This window comes from Pan troglodytes, chromosome 6 (genome assembly GCF_028858775.2).
Source record: "Pan troglodytes isolate AG18354 chromosome 6, NHGRI_mPanTro3-v2.0_pri, whole genome shotgun sequence".
Lineage (NCBI taxonomy): Eukaryota > Metazoa > Chordata > Mammalia > Primates > Hominidae > Pan > Pan troglodytes.
In genome coordinates, this window is record NC_072404.2 from 78115247 (window position 1) to 78133597 (window position 18351).

Genomic DNA, 18351 nt, shown 5'->3' on the forward strand with positions numbered 1-18351 from the left:
CTTGGAGGCAGTCACACGCACGAACCAGAGCTAACATTCTTTTCTGCTGATCCCAATTTTTTAGACAAAGCTTTGCCTCCTGAATCAATCGCAAGTCAGAAAGTCCTTGAATCCATCTATGACGTGTGGGCCTCCTGCTTTGAGAGATAACCTGTCTTTTTAGGTCAAACCAATGTATAGCCTCCATTTATGTATTTATTTATTTAGAGATGGAGTTTCGCTCTTGTCTCCCAGGCTGGAGTGCAATGGTGCAATCTCGGCTCACTGCAACCTCCACCTCCTGGATTCGAGTGATTCTCCTGCCTCAGACTCCCAAGTAACTGGGATTACAGGAGCCTGCCACCATGCCCAACTAATTTTTGTATTTTTAGTAGAGAAGGGGTTTCTCCATGTTGGTTAGGTGGGTCTCGAACTCCTGACCTCAGGTGATCCACACGCCTTGGCCTCCCAAAGTGCTGGCAGTATAGGAGTGAGCCACCGCACCTGACCTCCATGTATTGATTTATGATTTTGCCTGTAGCTTCTGCTTTCTTGGAAATTACCCCTGCCTTTAAAAACCCTTATCTGCAAGCCATCCGCAAGTTCAGGTCTTAAGCATGAGCTGCCCTGATTCTCCTTGCTTTGTACCTGCAAATAAGCAACTCCCTCTATGCCAATGCAAAACCCCAGTGTGGATATCTGGTCTTACTGTGCCGGGCAAGCAGACCCCAGTTTGGTTCTGAGAGACAGGACTAGCTGGATTTCCTAGGCCGACTAAGAATTCCTAAACCTAACACTGGGGAATGTGACCGCACCTACCTTTAAACACGGGGCTTGTAACTCAGCTCACACCCAATCAATCAGGTAGTAAAGAGGGCTCACTTAAATACAAATTAGGCTAAAGCAGGAGGTAAAGAAATAGTCAAATCATATATGGCCAGACAGCACAGTGGGAGGGACAATGATCGGGATATAAACCCGGGCATTTGAGCAGGGAGCGGCAACCCCCTTTGGGTCCCCTCCCATTGTATGGGAGCTCTGTTTTCACTCTATTAAATCTTGCAACTGCACACTCTTCCGGTCAGTGTTTGTTACCGCTGGAACTGAGTTTTCGCTCACCGTCTACCACCACTGTTTGCCGCCATTGCAGACCCACAGCTGACTTCCACCCCTCCAGATCCGGCAAGGCGTCCGCTGCGCTCCTGATCCAGCGAGGCGCCCATTGCCGCTCCCCATGGGGCTAAGGGCTCGCCATTGTTCCTGCGCGGCTAAGTGCCCTGGTTCATCCTAATTGAGCTGAACACTAGTCCCTGGGTTCCATGGCTCTCCGTGACCCATGGCTTCTAATAGAGCTGTAACACTCACTGCATCGCCCAAGGTTCCATTCCTTGGAATCCGTGAGGCCAAGAACCCCAGGTCAGAGAACAAAAGGCTTGCCGCCATGTTGGGAGTGGTCCGCTGCCATCTTGGGAGCTCTAAGAACAAAGACCTGCTGGTAACAGTTCTATAACAAGAACTGCCTTCCGAGGTAGGAACTCTGATTATATATCCATTTTACCCATGAGGAAACTGAGATGAAGAGAGGTTAAATGACTTGCCTAAGGGCACACAGAACCAGAATTAGAACCCAACTTCCTCTGCACTATTCCATGACTATTTCTGTTGGAACGGGGCTTGAAGGTATTAATGATATATTTCCCACTGTCTGCAAAACTTCCAGGGCAAGGAAGAAGGGGTGGATTTGGGAACGGAATAGGTCATCAGGAGCCATTTTAGAACCCTCCACAAAGATAGCTAATATGATCCCTGTGGGATCAAAGACAAAGCTCAATGACCCTCAGCCCCAAAGATCCACAGACAGCCAGGGTTCTAAAGCTGCCCAGACAAGGGCAGAGAAAAGAAGCCCAGGAGAAAAAAGATGGGGCTGTCTGGAACTCAGCCCATTCCTAGCCTAAAGGTGGAAGGAAAGGCCGGGCGCAGTGGCTCACGCCTGTAATCCCAACACTTTGGGAGGCTGAGGCAGGTGCATCACATGAGATCAGGTGTTCAAGACCAGTCTGGGCAACAGGCAAAATCCCGTCTCTTCAAAAAATTAGCTGGACATGGTCACACACACCTGTAGTCCCAGCTACTCAAGAGGCTAAGCAGGGAGGATGTCTTGAGCCTGGGAGGGGAGGTTGCAGTGAGCTGAGAATGTGCCACTGCACTCCAACCTGGGTGATGGAGCAAGACCCTGTCTCAAAAAAAAGAGGGGGGAGGGGGAGGACAGATAATATTGTGCATTAGGGTCATTGTAATACATGATTTTCTTTTTCTTTTCTCTTTTTTTTTTCTTTTTTTTCTTTTTTTTTTTTTTTTTTTTGAGACAGAATTTTGCTCTTGTCTCCCAGGCTGGAGTGCAATGGCACGATCTCAGCTCACCGCAACCTCCACCTCCTGGGTTCAAATGATTCTCCTACCTGAGCCTCCCGAGTAAGTAGCTGAGATTACAGGTGTGCGCCACCACATCTGGCTAATTTTTGTACTTTTAGTAGAGATGGGGTTTCACCATGTTGGCCAAGCTGGTCTTAAACTCCTGACCTCAAGTAATTCACCCACCTCGTCCTCCCAAAGTGCTGGGATAACGGGCGTGAGCCACCACGGCCGGCCCATTGTAATACACGAATTTCATGAAGGATTTTTCTCAAACCATATTTTTATCTGGTTACACAAGTAATACATATTTATTAGAATTATCTTGGGAAATATACACAAGTAAAAATAATACCACCACCAGACACAACCACATTTAATAGTCTGATGTATTCATTTCTGTTTTGTTTTATCTAAATACATACATTTTAACACCAAAAAATGCTATTATCCTGTTCTTGCTATTCTGTAGCCTGCTTTTCCAGGTAATATTTCATTCACCTTTTCCCAAAGCATGAGTGTTTCCCCCTGAGTTCCATTTAACAACTGCAGTTCCCCCTGAGCACATTTAACAACTGCAGGTACAGTAGGTCCCCAGCTTTGCACATGTATTCGGACTTACTCAAACAGTCTAATTTTGAGATGTCAGGGTGGCTTCTAGATTTTTTTTACTATTATGAACAATGCTTCTTGTACAAACATATTTACCAAAGTCATGATTATCTCCCTAGAATAAATTCCTAGATGAAACTGCTAGGCCAAACGACATGCTTGTTTTCAAGGCTTAAATGAATTCTGCCAAATGTATTGAATTGAAATGAACACTGCACTTCAGTAAAGATGCTCTGATTTATATTCCCACTAGCAATGTATGAGGATGCTGTCTTCAAAACCAAGGTGTGAAAAGCTGCTTGGTTATTGAATGCTAGCAGCTCTGTTAATGTAGATTAATAGTTAAAATACAACTAGATTAGAGCAAGAACAAGTCTGTTCTGTCCTCTCTAAAGGGTTTACTCACCTACCTCCCGGGTTTTTTTGCTTTTGTTTTTGTTTTTGTTTTTGAGACAGGATCTCACTCTTTCGCCCAGGCTGGAGTGCAGTGGCACAGCCTCGACTTACTGCAGTGTTGACCTCCTGGGCTCAAGCAATCCTCCCACCTCAGCCTCCCAAGTAGTTGGGACCACAGGCATATGCCACCATGCCCAGCTAATTTTTGTATTTTTTGTAGAGATGGGGTTTCACCATGTTGCCTAGGCTGGGCTCAAGCGATCCGCTCTACTTAGTCTTCCGAAGTGTTGGGATTGCAAGCAGGAGCCACCGCACCAGGCCCCTTTCTTCTTCCTATATCTTTATTACTTCGGATAAAAAGAACAGCCCCAATTCTATCATTGGTTTACACAGGAAACAGTGGTACCCGCTTCCTATAGGATGCTGGGTGCTGCTGAGGTAATCCATTGTCTAGATTTTATCTAACTTTGTAAATTCTTATCCTTTTAAAGGCATGTTGCTAATTAAGGGAACATTCCTTTGAAGGTAAGAACTCTATTGACATATTAAATGACAGGACTCCTGGACAAATCACCCATCAGCTCCAAGAATCCCTCTTCCTGGATAACTACTTTAACTATCTGACACCATATAAAAATTCACATCTTAAATCACAACAGGGGCCGGGCATGGTGGCTCAAGCCTGTAATCCCAGCCTTTGGGGAGGCTGAGGTGGGCGGATAGCTTGAGCTCAGGAGTTGGAGACTAGCCTGGGCAACATGGCAAAACCCCATCTCTACAAAATAAAAAAATAGAAAAATTAGCCTGGCGTGGTGGCATGCACCTGTAGTCCCAGCTATTCAGGAGGCTGAGGCAGGGGGATGGGTTGAACCTGGGAGGCAGAGGTGGTAGTGAACTGAGATTGCACCACTGCACTCCAGCCTGGGCGACAGAGTGAGACCCTATCTCAAATAAATAAATAAAATAAAATAAAATAAAATCCCAGCAGGTATGACCTCTTTGGGTTCCTTTACTGATAAGAAAGACTCTTTGATTCCAAAAGCCTAAAAATCCAGGATCATAGTAAGGAAGGATTGGAAGCTACTGATCAAATATTTGGTGGAGTTCCAGGATCAATCTATTTCCAGTGTGTTGCAGAAAAGTTAATTTATGGCAGAAAACCATGATTAATTTCAGAATAAACAATATTCGGACTCAAAGTGAGTTATGAGTTACTGGAGAGAGGAGGCACATTTAGTAGAACATGACTTATTCAGACATGTAATTCTTTCCTTAGCTCAGTAAAGCTAAGTATGGCAAAAATGCCAGAAACAGCTTTGCAATTGGAATATGCAATTTAAAATAAGTAAAGATTACTCCCAGGTAGTTTATTGCTTTAACTACATTGAGGCATGTCCCTGTAGCAGACAGCATAATGGCTCTCATTTCATTTTTGGTTTGTGCCAAATATCTTCAGTTAGTTTTGCTTTATTGGCTTCATGCAATTTATTGCAGCTCTAGAATGCGATTGTAATGCAACTAGTATTTTAGTTTTATCTTCCACTGGTAATTTTTCTTCTTTATGGTGACTATACTGTCTGCATTAATACAAGCCATAGAAATTATACAGTGTGGAACCTTGTTTTCAGCAGCTTCCTCTCTCATGAAGAGCAGAACCACAAGAGCCAACTCCCATAACCCAGTGATAGCCAAGGATGTGCCAGGGGATGACATAATGAACAGCATTTGCAATTCAATAAAGTGTTTTATTTGGTGAAGAGTTGCTAGAAAGCCTAATTTTCTCATTGATTCAAAAAGAGGCAAGATGTTCTTCAAGATCTTCTAAGTATTCCTCAAATCAATCCTGGAATACAAACCCAGTAGCCAAGGTGGCAGCATCTGGGGAAGATGAGGACTCTTCTGTTATTCTTTGAAAATACATGTATTTAGCCTGGTTTGCATTTATTGATTTGACCAACCTTAGAACAGCACTGTAATCTGCTAGGGAATTATTTAACCATTTCCAATTTCCTGAAAGTTGCGTAAGTGATGTGCTAAATGTAATTTTACCTATAGCTAGCCCAGATCAATAATACACATCATTTCCTTAGGGGGTGGTTTTCTGTGAAAAGATGGAAGAGGACTCAGTCTTCCAGTCCTCAGAACTTCTTATTCTAGGAACCTTTGCAGAGCTGGTACAATAAAGAAACCAAATTAAGGCAGATAAATCATTTGGGCCCTCCTGAAAACATATTTCTCAACTTTTGTCCTTGTATCCTGCCAAAATTTTGCTGAGTAATTCATCCCACAGGCTACGGTGTATGTCTTTTTTTTTTCTATAGAGATAGGGTCTCACTACGTTGCCCAGGCTGATCTGGTCCTCCTGGGCTCAAGCGATCCTCCCACCTTGGCCTCTCAAAGTGCTGGTATTGCAGGCATGAGCCACCGTGCCTGGCCTAAGGTGTATATCTTAAAGGATCCCCTATTAAAATCCATATTTCCAGGGAGGTGTAACACAGCAAACTATTATCAGTCATTACTTTTTAATAAAATGAGATCATTAACTTGATGTAAAAATACATAGCAGAGCTATGATAGAATAGCTCTGAAGGAGGATAGGATACTTATGTTTTGAGTGCAGAAGGAAATATAGGATACTTACGGGATACTTAGGTTTTGAGTGCAGAAGTGAAAATTCAAAACATGAGCTTTGCCCACAGTAATCTCAGCACAGTCCATTGGGGGTCCAGAGACAGCCATGAAACATCCCAGAAGAGTGAGCACTCATGGACAGGAGGTAGACAGTTTGACTAAACCGTGACTGTTCTTGCCCTAACCAAACATCCAGTCCTAACTTACAACCTATCTGCCATCCTGTCTTTTTTTTTTTTTTTTTTTTTGAGACGGAATTTCACTCTTATTGCCCAGACTGGAGTGTAATGGTGTGATCTTGGCTCACTGCAACCTCCACCTCCCAGGTTCAAGCAATTCTCCTGCCTCAGCTTCCCAAGTAGCTGGGATTACAGGCATGTGCCACCACACCCAGCTTATTTTGTATTTTTAGTAGAGATGGGGTTTCACCATGTTGGTCAGGCTGGTCTCGAACTCCTGACCTCAGGTGATCTGCCTGCCTCAGCCTCCTAAAATGCTGGGATTACAGGCGTGAGCCACCACACTTGGCCATCTTGTCTTGCTGTGAGTAAACACCCATGTCTTCCAAATAAGTTCCAAATTTTAAGTTTTAAAAAATAATATTCTGGGCTGGGTATGGTGGTTCATGCCTGTAATCCCAGCACTTTGGGAGGCCAAAACAGGAAGGTTTCTTGAGGCCAGGGGTTCAAGACCAACCTGGGCAACATAGTGAGTCTCTACAAATTATAAACATAAATAAATAAATAATAAGATATATTCTTGGGTCCAAAGGATTCAAAAAATATAACAACAAGGAAAACAATTCCTGATCATTCATTAGAGGCAGACTAAACATATTCCTGATTGTCATCTAACACACCTGAGCCACCAGGAGAATGGTGACTTGGTCTTTTAGTTTGAATATCAAGGAAGAAAAAATACAAACTTGGCAAAATTAGGGAATTGGCATCAACATTGGAACCTAGAGGAAGCAACATAGAAATTTGTCAAGTTCAAAGCCTCTCATAAATAACGTCATTTGCCAAAAAATTTACTTTTAATGGAATTTGGACTTAGCTTCAGTAGATTTGGAAGTCACATTTGGCTGCCCATAACGTGACTTCTGTAAGAAACTGTAAAATAACAAATAACTACTGACAACAGAGAGAGTTAGTCTTTTGAAGCTCACAGTCTGAAGATGACCTCTCCATGTTTCATTCATTTTCATTTCATTCATTCCCAGAATTCTCTATAGCTGAGTATAGGAAACTCCTCTACTACAGTACACCTCATTATCTCTAAGGCAAAGTGTAGATGTCTACCCCAACTCTTACTGAAACTTCTACACAAAATGACTCTTCAGATTACAGAGCCTTCAGAGTGAACATAAAGAGTTCACTCCCTCTTCAAATAGAGCTTTCTGTTATCTCTCAAAGATGATAGACTTGTTAACTTGCTAGATTTATCCTCAGAATTTCATACTGTCTTTCGTCTCAGCAAGCCACAGAACTGGTCCCCTCTCTCTCTCGCTCTTTTTTTTTTTTTTTTTTTTTTTTGAGACAGGGTCTCACTCTGTCACCCAGGCTGGAGCATGGTGGTATAATCTCAGCTCACTGCAGCCTCGACCTCCTGGGCTCAAGTGATCCTCCTGCCTCATCCTCCCAAGTACCCGGGACCACAGGCATGCACCACCATACCTGGCTAATTTTTGTATTTCTTGTAGAGACAGGGTTTCACCATGTTGCCCAGGCTGGTCTCGAACTCCTGGGCTCAAGCTATCCTCTGGCCTCACCCAAAATGCTGGGACCCAGATAGAGGTGGTCCTCTCAACCAACATATTGTATCAGGAACAAAAACGTTCTAGGTACAACTTATCCTCTAGTACAACTCTACACTCCGCTTGCTGCATATGATACATCTTCTTGAGGAGTTAGTTATGAACAATGTAAGACTTCCTAACACATTATTTGTTAGTCTGTCTTCAGCTCTTGATTCTGTGGACAGGGGCTATCTTTGCACTAAATTTGATGATCTTGGCAAAAATCCCAGGTGATTAACACTCCCTAAACCTGTATCATAATACCACTGCCAGAATCAGAATGACTAGGAATGATCTTAGGCCAGACAAAATTCCATTTATTTATTTATTTATTTATTTATTTATTTATTTATTTATTTAGAGAAGGAGGATTTTGCTCTTGTCATCCAGGCTGGAGTGCAATGGCATGATCTTGGTTCACTGCAACCTCTGCCTCCTGGGTTCAAGTGATTCTCCTGCCTCAGCCTCCCTAGTAGCTGGGATTACAGGCTCCCACCACCACGCCTGGCTAATTTTTGTATTTTTAGTAGAGATAAGGTTTCACTATGTTGGCTAGGCTAGTCTCAAACTCCTGACCTCAGGTGATCTGCCCGCCTCAGCCTCCCAAAGTGCTGGGATTGCAGGTGTGAGCCACCATGCCCGGCCGAAATTCCATTTTTAAACAGAATAAAACAGGACTGTCTGAGTTCTACTTCATTTTAAACTTGTACCTATGATGCAACTTTATTCCTATCAGCGATGCACGGGATGCCTGCCCTCCCACCGCCATTAATAGGAAGATGGATGACTACATCGGTGGGGAAGCTTTACAACACGAAGAGGCTTAAGATCCAGGTCAAACTGTCAACTAATCGCCATCAAAAAGAGCAATTCAAATTCAACTATGCCAAAAAGAAATGATTGATTTGGACAGGAGTCTGTCAATGTTCAAATGGACAACACTACAAACCTCCATCCATCAAGTTAAATGCAGGCTGTAATCTGAGGCTACAAGTTTTAGCTAATTCATCCTGGTGGCCTTATCAGCAGGCTGTGTGCTTCCAAAGAGGCTTCTAAAGGGACTCTCCGGAGGCCACTTCATGTCATGGAAGTCTTTTGATTCTCCTGGCCAAAATGCTCCCTTCCTGGTTCTATGATGGGAAATTATGGAGTTTCAAATGAGAACTTCTCTGAGTATTGAAATCCTAGCTTCATTTTGAGGGAAATGTTTTCTTTTTCTTTGTTTTTTTGAGACAGAGTCTCACTCTGTTGCCCAGACTGGATGGAGTGCAGTGGCCCAGTCTCAGCTCACTGCAGCCTCAACTTCCTGGGCTCAAGCAATCCTCCTGCCTCAACCTCCCAAGTAGCTGGGACTCCAGGAATGTGCCACCTTGCCTGACTATTTCTTTTTTTTTTTTTTCTGGCTATTTCTTTTTTTAGAGATGGGGTCTTACTATGTTGTCCAGGCCAGTCTCAAACTCCTGGCCTCAAGTGATCCTCCCACCTCAGCCTCCTGAGGAGCTGGGATTACAGATGTAAACCACTGAGCCTAGCCAAGGGAAATGTTTTCTTATCTGTCACCTCCCCTGTGAGTTATACCCATGCAAAGGGAAAGTAATCTCTGCTTCAGGGCAAAAGCAAAGGCTTTACAACTTTGTTCCTGAATAGAAAGTAATCTTTGTCAACTGGGATCTAACATATAAAATACATATCTATTACTTGACTGGATGACAACACAATGGGTCCTTCCTTGAAAACTCATACCCTAAAGCTGACTCTGCACAATCAATCAGAAAAGGAGGGACTTTTTGTTTGTTTCTTTGTGGGTTGTCTGTTTATCTTAAGGAAATTGATTAACTCTTTGAGTCACCATGGGATGGTGAATCGGGTTTGAAATTCAGCTTCCAGGAGCCATCCCCAAAACCACACCGCAGAACTGAACTGATGAGGGAACCATTGGGAGTGACCCTGAGCTCTGGACACTTCAATTGGCCCCTCCACTTTAACACAAGGAACTTCACCCACCCTGCCACTACTACTGCTGCCTTCAGTACCGAGAGAGCTCCACACCCCTGCCTTGTAACTTTGGGACCAGAGCCAGTTTGACATGGATATAACCAATGGCACAGCCTAAGTCACATGCCTGAACCCTAGTTTCGAAGGACACTAGGAAAACAAATTTAGATTATTTTTAAGGACCTGGCATGTTCAGTCATGCCTGTAATCCCAGCATTTTGGGAGGCCAAGGCAAGAGGATCACTTGAGGCCAGGAGTTCAAGACCAGCCTGGACAACATAGCAAGACTCCATTTCTACAAAAAAAAAAAAAAAATTTAATCAGCCAGGTGTAATGATGCACACCTGTAGTCCCAGACACTCAGGAGGCTGAGGTGGGACAATCTCTTAAGCCCAGGAGTTCGAGGCTTCAGTGAGCTATGATTACACCACTGCACTCCAGCCTGGCTGACAGAGCGAGACTCTGTCTCTAAAAGAAAAAAAGTGGGCCGGGCGCGGTGGCTCACGTCTGTAATCCCAGCACTTTGGGAGGCCGAGGCAGGCAGATCACGAGGTCAGGAGATCGAGACCATCCTGGCTAACATGGTGAAACCCCGTCTCTACTAAAAATACAAAAAAATTAGCCGGGCATGGTGGCAGGAGCCTGTAGTCCCAGCTACTCAGGAGGCTGAGGCAAGAGAATGGCGTGAACCTGGGAGGTGGAGGTTGCAGTGAGCCGAGATCGCACCACCGCATTCCAGCCTGGGTGACAGAGCAAGACTTCGTCTCAAAAATAAATAAATAAATGAATAAATAAATAAATGAAAAAAAGTGATAGTTTTAGGGCTTATACAGGGTAGTTTTTGCCCTAAACCAAGATTCAAAAAATGAGGCTCTTCCTAAGCAGAGAATGGGATTCAGTTGCTACATGACTGTGATGAATGACAAATATCCACCCCAAGTACCATTCAGGAACTATACTTCCAAAGTCTCATTTTTATAATAACTGGTCCTGTATTTATGAATAAGAATGTATACACAGCACAAGCTGGCCATAGGTCAACAATGTCAGTGGTTCCAAAACCTAACTATTCATCAGAATGATTAGAGGATCTTTGTTCAGGCTCCACGTATAGAGATTCTGATTCAGGGGGTCTAAATCAGGGCTTCAGAATGTGCACTTTTAACAAATCCCCCAGGTAACTCAAACATGATCAGGCTCCAGTCATTTGGAAACTAGATTTTTTTTCTTTCTAAAAAATTTTTATATTTTTTAATAAATAGAAACGGGGTTTTACTGTGTTGCCCAGGACGGTCTCCAACTCCTGGGCTCAAGCGACCCACCTGCCTTGGCCTCCCAAAGTGCTAGGATTACAGTTGTGAGCCACCTCACCCAGTCTGAAAACTACTTGAAATCCTGTCCCTACACTCACAGCCAACAGAAAGCAAATACTGGCCTAACATTAGTTTTGCTCCTAAAGTCCAAGAAATGGCCACATAAAGAATCCATTCTCATATTCTATAAATTTACTATAAAAGATATCAAATTCAGGGAAAACTAATAGGTAATTAATAATTTAAGCTTGTCTGTATGATGAATTTTTGTGCGGAATTTTATTTTTATTTTTATTTATTTATTTATTTATTTTTTGAGACAGAGTCTAGCTCTGTCACCCAGGCTGGAGTGCAGTGGTGCAGTCTCGGCTCACTGCAACCTTCGCCTCCCAGGTTCAAGCAATTCTCCTGCCTCAGCCTCCTGAGCAACTGGGATTACAGGCATGTGCCGCCATACCTGGCTAATTTTTGTATTTTTAGTAAAGGTGGGGTTTCACCATGTTGTCCAGGCTAGTCTCAAAGTCCTGACCTCAAGTAATCTGCCTGCCTTGGCCTCCCAAAGTGCTAGGATTACAGGCATGAGCCACCGCGCCTGGCCAAATGCAAAATTTTTAAATGGTCATTGCAAATAGTTTTTTCGTTTGTTTGTTTGTTTTTTTTGAGACAGGGTCTCACTTTGTCACCCAAGCTGGAAAGCAGCCACGCAATCTCAGTTCACTATAACTTCCACCTCCTGGACTCAAGTGATCCTCCCACCTCAGTCTTCTGAGTAGTTGGGACCACAGGTGTGCGCCACCATGCCCAGCTAATTTTTGTGTTTTTTTTAGAGACAGGGTTTTGCCATGTTGCCCCAGCTGATCTTGAACTGGCCACAAGCAATCCACCTGCTTTGGCCTCCCAAAATGCTGGGGTTACAGGAGTAAGCCACCATGCCTGGCCTGCAAATAGTTTTTAATAGCATGAGAAAGTGTTTATTATACAATATTAAGAGAAAAAATCATGACACTCAATATTATGTGTGTGGGCGGGGGGGTAGGGGAGTTGGTATATAACATGCTTCCAACCATGTAAAATAAATGTATGCATAAATAACAAAAGCAAGATTTAATGTGTGTATTCCATGCCTTCCCTTCTCCACCCACTAATGGCAAAGAGGCCAAAAAAAAAAAAAAAATTAAGAGGAGGATTGAAGTAAAGAAGCTAAGTCTGTCAAGATAATAAAAGGCTGGGGAAGAAGGGGAAGTAAAAGTAAAGACTGCAGTTGCAAAGGAGAGGAAGTATCTTTTGAAAAGAGGATCTGTTGCCAGGTGCGGTGGTTCATGCCCATAATCCCAGCACTCTGGGAGGCCGAGGCAGGGGGGTCACTTGAGGTCAGGAGTTTGAGAACAGCATGGCCAACGTGGTGAAACCTTGTCTCTACTAAAAATACAAAAATTAGCCGGGCGTGGCGGCAGGTGCCTGTAATCCCAGCTATTCGGGAGGCTGAGGCAGGAACCCGGGAAACGGAGGTTGCAGTGAGCTGAGATCATGCCACTGCACTCCAGCCTGGGTGACAGAAGGAGACTCTGTCTCAAAAAAAAAAAAGTAGACATGACCTATCACACTGATCTTTTTTTTTTGAAACGGAGTCTCGCTCTGTCGCCCAGGCTGGAGCAGTGGCACGATCTTGGCTCACTGCAACCTCCGCCTCCCGGGTTCAGGCCATTCTCCTGCCTCAGCCTCCCAAGTAGCTGGGACTACAGGCGCCTGCAAACACACCTGGCTAACTTTTTGTATTTTTAGTAGAGACAGGGTTTCACCGTGTTAGCCAGGATGGTCTCGATCTCCTGACCTCGTGATCTGCCCGCCTTGGCCTCCCAAAGTGCTGGGATTACAGGCATGAGCCACCGTGCCCAGCCCACGCTGATCTAATCAAGAATTTTTCATGGGAATTCTGGAATATAGATTCTCTCTTCTCTACTGAACATGGAAGAGGAAGCTTGCAGACCTGGGACAGAGTTTCTCAATCTCAGCAGCACTGACATTATGGGCTGAACAATTCTTTGATGTGCTGTCCCGTACATTAAGGGATGTTTAGCAGCACCCCTGTTCTCTACCCACCAGATGCTAGCAGCATCACATCCCTTCCCCAGAGTTGTAACAAGCAAAAGTGTTTCCCGACATTGCCAAATGTCCCCTAAGGGGAAATATAAAATCACCCCCAGTTGAGAGCCACTGTCCTCGAAGTAGCTGAGTGTCAACCTAGGACAAAGAGTCGGAAGCCCTGCTGAGAACAGAGCCAGCTTGGAACAAACCGAGCTGAGACATGGAGGAGGGAGTAAGAGTGGGAGTCGGCCTGGTGCAGTGGCTCACGCCTGTAATCCCAGCACTTTGAAAGGCCGAGGCGGACAGATCACCTGAGGTCAGGTGTTCAAGACCAGCCTGGCCAACATGGTGAAACCCCGTCTCTACTAAAAATACGAAAATTAGGCCGAGTGCGGTGGCTCAGGCCTGAAATCCCAGCACTTTGGGAGGCCGAAGCGGGCGGATCACCTGAGGTTAGGAGTTCAAGAGCAGCCTGGCCGACATAGTGAAACTTGGTCTCTACTAAAAATACAAAAATTAGCCAGACGCAGTGGTGCTCACCTGTAGTCCCAGTTACTTGGGAGGCTGAGGCTGGAGAATCGCTTGAACCCGGGAGGCAGAGGTTGCACTGAGCTGAGATCGCACCACTGCACTCCAGCCTGGGTGACAGAGTGAGACTCTGTCTCAAAAAAAAAAAAAAAATTAGCTGGCGTCGTGGCGCCTGTAATCCCAGCTACTCAGGAGGCTGAGACAGGAGAATCGCTTGAACCCGGGAGGCAGAGGTTGCAGTGAGCCAAGATCATGCCACTGCACTCCAGCCTGGGCAACAGAGCCAGACTTCACGTCAGAAAAAGAGTGAGGGTCACATTGTTTACATCCAGAAAAAGCCTCCCCTGAAGCCAGAATTAATTCTCACCTCTGTTATCAAATTGAACTGGGGTTCACTCACCCAGTGCAATATGACCACAACATCCACACCAAGGTTTGCAGCAGAAGAACGGAAGGCATTTATTTGCAAGCTCCAAGCAAGGAAAATCAAGCAGCTCATGCTTAAGACCCGAACTCCCCGATGGCTTACAGGTAAGGGTTTTTAAAGGCTAGGAGGCAGCGGCTACAGGCAAAGTTATAAATCAATACACAGAGGCTACACATTGGTTTGACCTAAACAGGCAGGCAGACATCTCAAAATGGGGGCCCATAGGTCATAGGTGGATTCAAATATTTTTCTGATTTGCAATTGGTTAAGGAAGCAAAACCTTATCTAAAAGTTTGGGATCAGTAGAAAAGAACGTTAGCTCTGGCTCACAGGTGTGACTTCCTCTAGGCCCCTCAGGAAGAAATTTAGAACAAAGAATAATGGTCAGGGTTCAGGCCTCAGTATCTGAGGTCTGCATTCCAGAGGATCTGTCTGATGGGGGTCCGGATTTCTGCAAAGCAACTCAGAGACATACGTTAAGATGTTATCTTTATTTCGATAGGGGGATCAAACATCTCATGATTTTAACTTCCTTGGCTATTGTTTAAAGCTACGATTACTTTTTTGCTTATCAAGTTGCTCATTGACTTCTCAGGGCTAGCTAGGTGCCTGGAAATTCCCTTGAAGGAACTCAAGATTTTTCTTCATTTCCTGCAGGGATCTGTGCTCCATCTCACCTCTACATAAACTTATAAATCCCCCTCTTAAGTTTTATAATTAAGCTAGTTTAGGTTGAATTTTCTGTTGTTTGCATCAGAAATCACCCTCTCTAATGCCCTTAAAGGTTTTCAAGAGAATCAAGTAAAGTCTTGTGGCGAAATTGAATAAAAGAATTAGAATCCCTAAAAGCATCCTCAGCTGGTTAAAGGGATGGATTATCTGTCTGGAGTTCCAGGTAGTAAAAGAGTCACCTGAAATATATCAAAATTCCAAGGTAGTACTATTTGCAGGAGTAGAGACCATGTTTACAACCACTCATAGGATGTAGGAACCATGTACTGAGAGTTCGATATACACACTAGCCTGGAACCTACAAAATCCAAAGGGTAAACATGGAATCATCTAGTAGAGACACCTCTAAAACTCAGGGCAAATGGGTCACCCAAACCACTGGATTGATCACCCAATCCATTTCCACTCAAGATGGCCTCTCAGTAAATATACATAGGTATATTTAACAGGTTGAGATCCTATATTGATAGATACAGAATTCCAAAGTAAGTTGTAAGGCAGCTAGGCAGCTCTTTATGTAGAAATTTCTTCTTTTTTTTTTTTTGAAATGGAGTTTCACTCTTGTCGCCCAGTCTGCAATGGCGCTATCTCGGCTACCTGCAACCTCCGCCTTCCAGGTTCAAGAGATGATTCTCCTGCCTCAGCTTCCTGAGTAGCTGAGATTACAGGTGCCTGCCACCAAGCCCAATTAATTTTTGTATTTTTAGCAGAGACGGGGTTTTGCCATGTTGGCCAGGCTGGTCTCGAACTCCTGACCTCAGGCAATCCACCCACGTTGGCCTCCCAAAGTGCTGGGATTACAGGTGTGAGCCACCGCACCTGGCCCTATGTAGAAATTTCTAAGTGTTACCGAATGCTAGAGATTTGGTCTAGGTCCTGTTGCTCACTGCACAGAAAGCCAATCACTGAGACAATGAATATTGCCAGGGAAGCAATGCTTTATTCAGGTGACATCAGCCAGGAGATGGGAGATAAGTCTCAAATTCGTCTCCTCAACCAACTAAAATGGTGGGTTTATATAGCAGGGAAGGAATGTGACTGTGTGCAGAAAAACAGGAATTAGAGAGGGGTAAGGAGGCAATTATGATGATGAGGGATCTGGCATCTCATCATCTGGATGTGATGATCTGGTGAGTTCCAGTACGTTGATACTATCTGGTATCTACTGAGGGTTGATTCCCTGAGAAAGGATCTCGGCTAAGACAAATGTTAAGCTTCAAGCTTTAAGATCAAGATGGCCCGGCCAGACGCACTGGCTCATGCCTATAATCCAGCATTTTGGGACAGACAGGCAGACAGATCACCTGAGGTCAGGAGTTTGAGACCAGCCTGGCCAACATGGTGAAACTCCTTATCTACTTAAAAAAAAAAAATTAGCCAAGCGTGGTGGCACATGCCTGTAATCCCAGCTACTCAGGAGGCTGAGACAGGACAATCACGTGAAGTGGGGAAGCAGAGGTTGCAGTGAGCTGAGATCGCGCTATTGCACTCCAACCTGGATGACAAGAGTGAAACTCTGTCTCAAAAACAAACAACCCATAAACATTGGTTCTATGGGGAAATTGGCCAGTTTCAAAAGGAGGTGGTCAAGAATTGAGTTAAACGAACCTTAAACCCCTCACCCGCATCAAGGAGGGGACATGGGTATTGGTGGAAGATTTCCCTGGAGAAAGTTATTGGTGCGCCATGACCCCCTCCATGCAATAGGACGACATAGAGGAAGGTAAGGGAAGACAAGGTAAGGGCAGACAGAATGGACTCCCACCTGAGAAACCTCATGGGTGAGCAGTCTGGCGGGCCGTGGATAGAGGAGCCAAAGGAAAGCAGCTGTTTGGAGATCTGCCTGCCCTCCATAATGTGTTGGGCCAAAGAATGCATGGGGGTTTTCCATGGACTGGATGTGGGCCACATGCAAGAGAGGATTGACATAAGGCCTACTGAAGGATGTGAACAGGACTTGGCAGAGAGAAACTGAAGGAACCACCAGATTCTAAGAACTGTGAAAAGAGCATTAGACAAGCACAGGCATGTGTGTCACCCAGATGAAGGGAGCATTGGACAGAAGGGAAAGTACATCTCAGAAGAACCCACAACACACCTGTATTAGTCAGAGTTCTCCAGAGAAACAGACCAATAGGATAGCTGTAGACCTAGAAGAGATTTATTATGGGAATTGGCTCACATGATTATGGAGGCTGAGAAGCACCACAATACACCATCTGCAAGCTGGAGAACTAAGAAAATTGTGGTTTAATTCAGTCCAAGTCCAAAGGTCTGAGCCTCAGGGGAGCCAGTGGTATAACTCCCAGTTTACAGCCTAAGGCCTGAGAAGCAAGGAGTAGGAGGGGAACAAAGGTGTAAGTCTCAGAGTCGAAAGCATGAGAACCAGGGGTACTAACATCTGAGGGCAGAATATAAACATCCCTGCTTAAAAAGAGAGAGAGAATTTGCCTTTCTTCCATCTTTTTATCCTATTCTGGCCCTCAGTGAATTGAATGATGCCCATTCACATTGGTGAGAGCAGATCTATCTACTTTGCTCAGTCCCTCAATTCAAATGCTAACCTCTTTAGGAAACACACTCACAGACAACCCAGAAATAATGTTTTACCAGCTATCTGGGCTTCCCTTAGCCCAGTCACATTGACACGTAAAATAAATCATCACACCACCTACAGAAACAAGTCAACTGTAAACTCTTGCTAGGCTCAGATAGCACAAAATCATCTGATGACAATACCTATCAGTTAGGAATGTTCTCCTCTTCTCTTTTCCTCAGCCCCAGAGGGATCAGAAACCATTTTCACTGAGCTGGCAGAAAACACCTGGAGAGAGAAAGAACCCAATCATGACCCCTGATATGATTTGGCTGTGTCCCCACCCAAATCTCATCTTGAATTGTAGTTCCTATAATCCCCACATGTCATGGGAGGGACCCAGTGGGAGGTAATTGAATCATGGGAGTGGGTTTTCCCATGCTGTTCTCGTGATAGTGAATAAGTCTCACGAGATCTGATGGGAGTTCCCCTGCACAGGCCCTCTTGCCTGCCACCATGTAAGATGTGCCTTTGCTTCTCCTTTGCCTTCCACCATCATTGTGAGGCCTCCCCAGCCATGTGGAACTGTGAGTCCATTAAACCTCTTTTTCTTTATAAATTACCCAGTCTCAGGTATGTCTTTTTTTTTCTTTTTTTAGATGGAGTCTCACTATGTTGCCCAGGCTGGAGTGCAATGGTGCAATCTCAGCTTACTGCATGTAACCTCTGCCTCCCAGGTTCAAGTGATTCTCCTGCCTCAGCCCCCAAAGTAGCTGGGGTTACAGGCATGCACCACCACATCCAGCTCATTTTTGTACTTTTAGTAGAGACAGAGTTTTGCCATGTTGGTCAGGCTGGTCCCGAATTCCTGACCTCAGGTGATCCACCTGCCTCTCGGGTATATCTT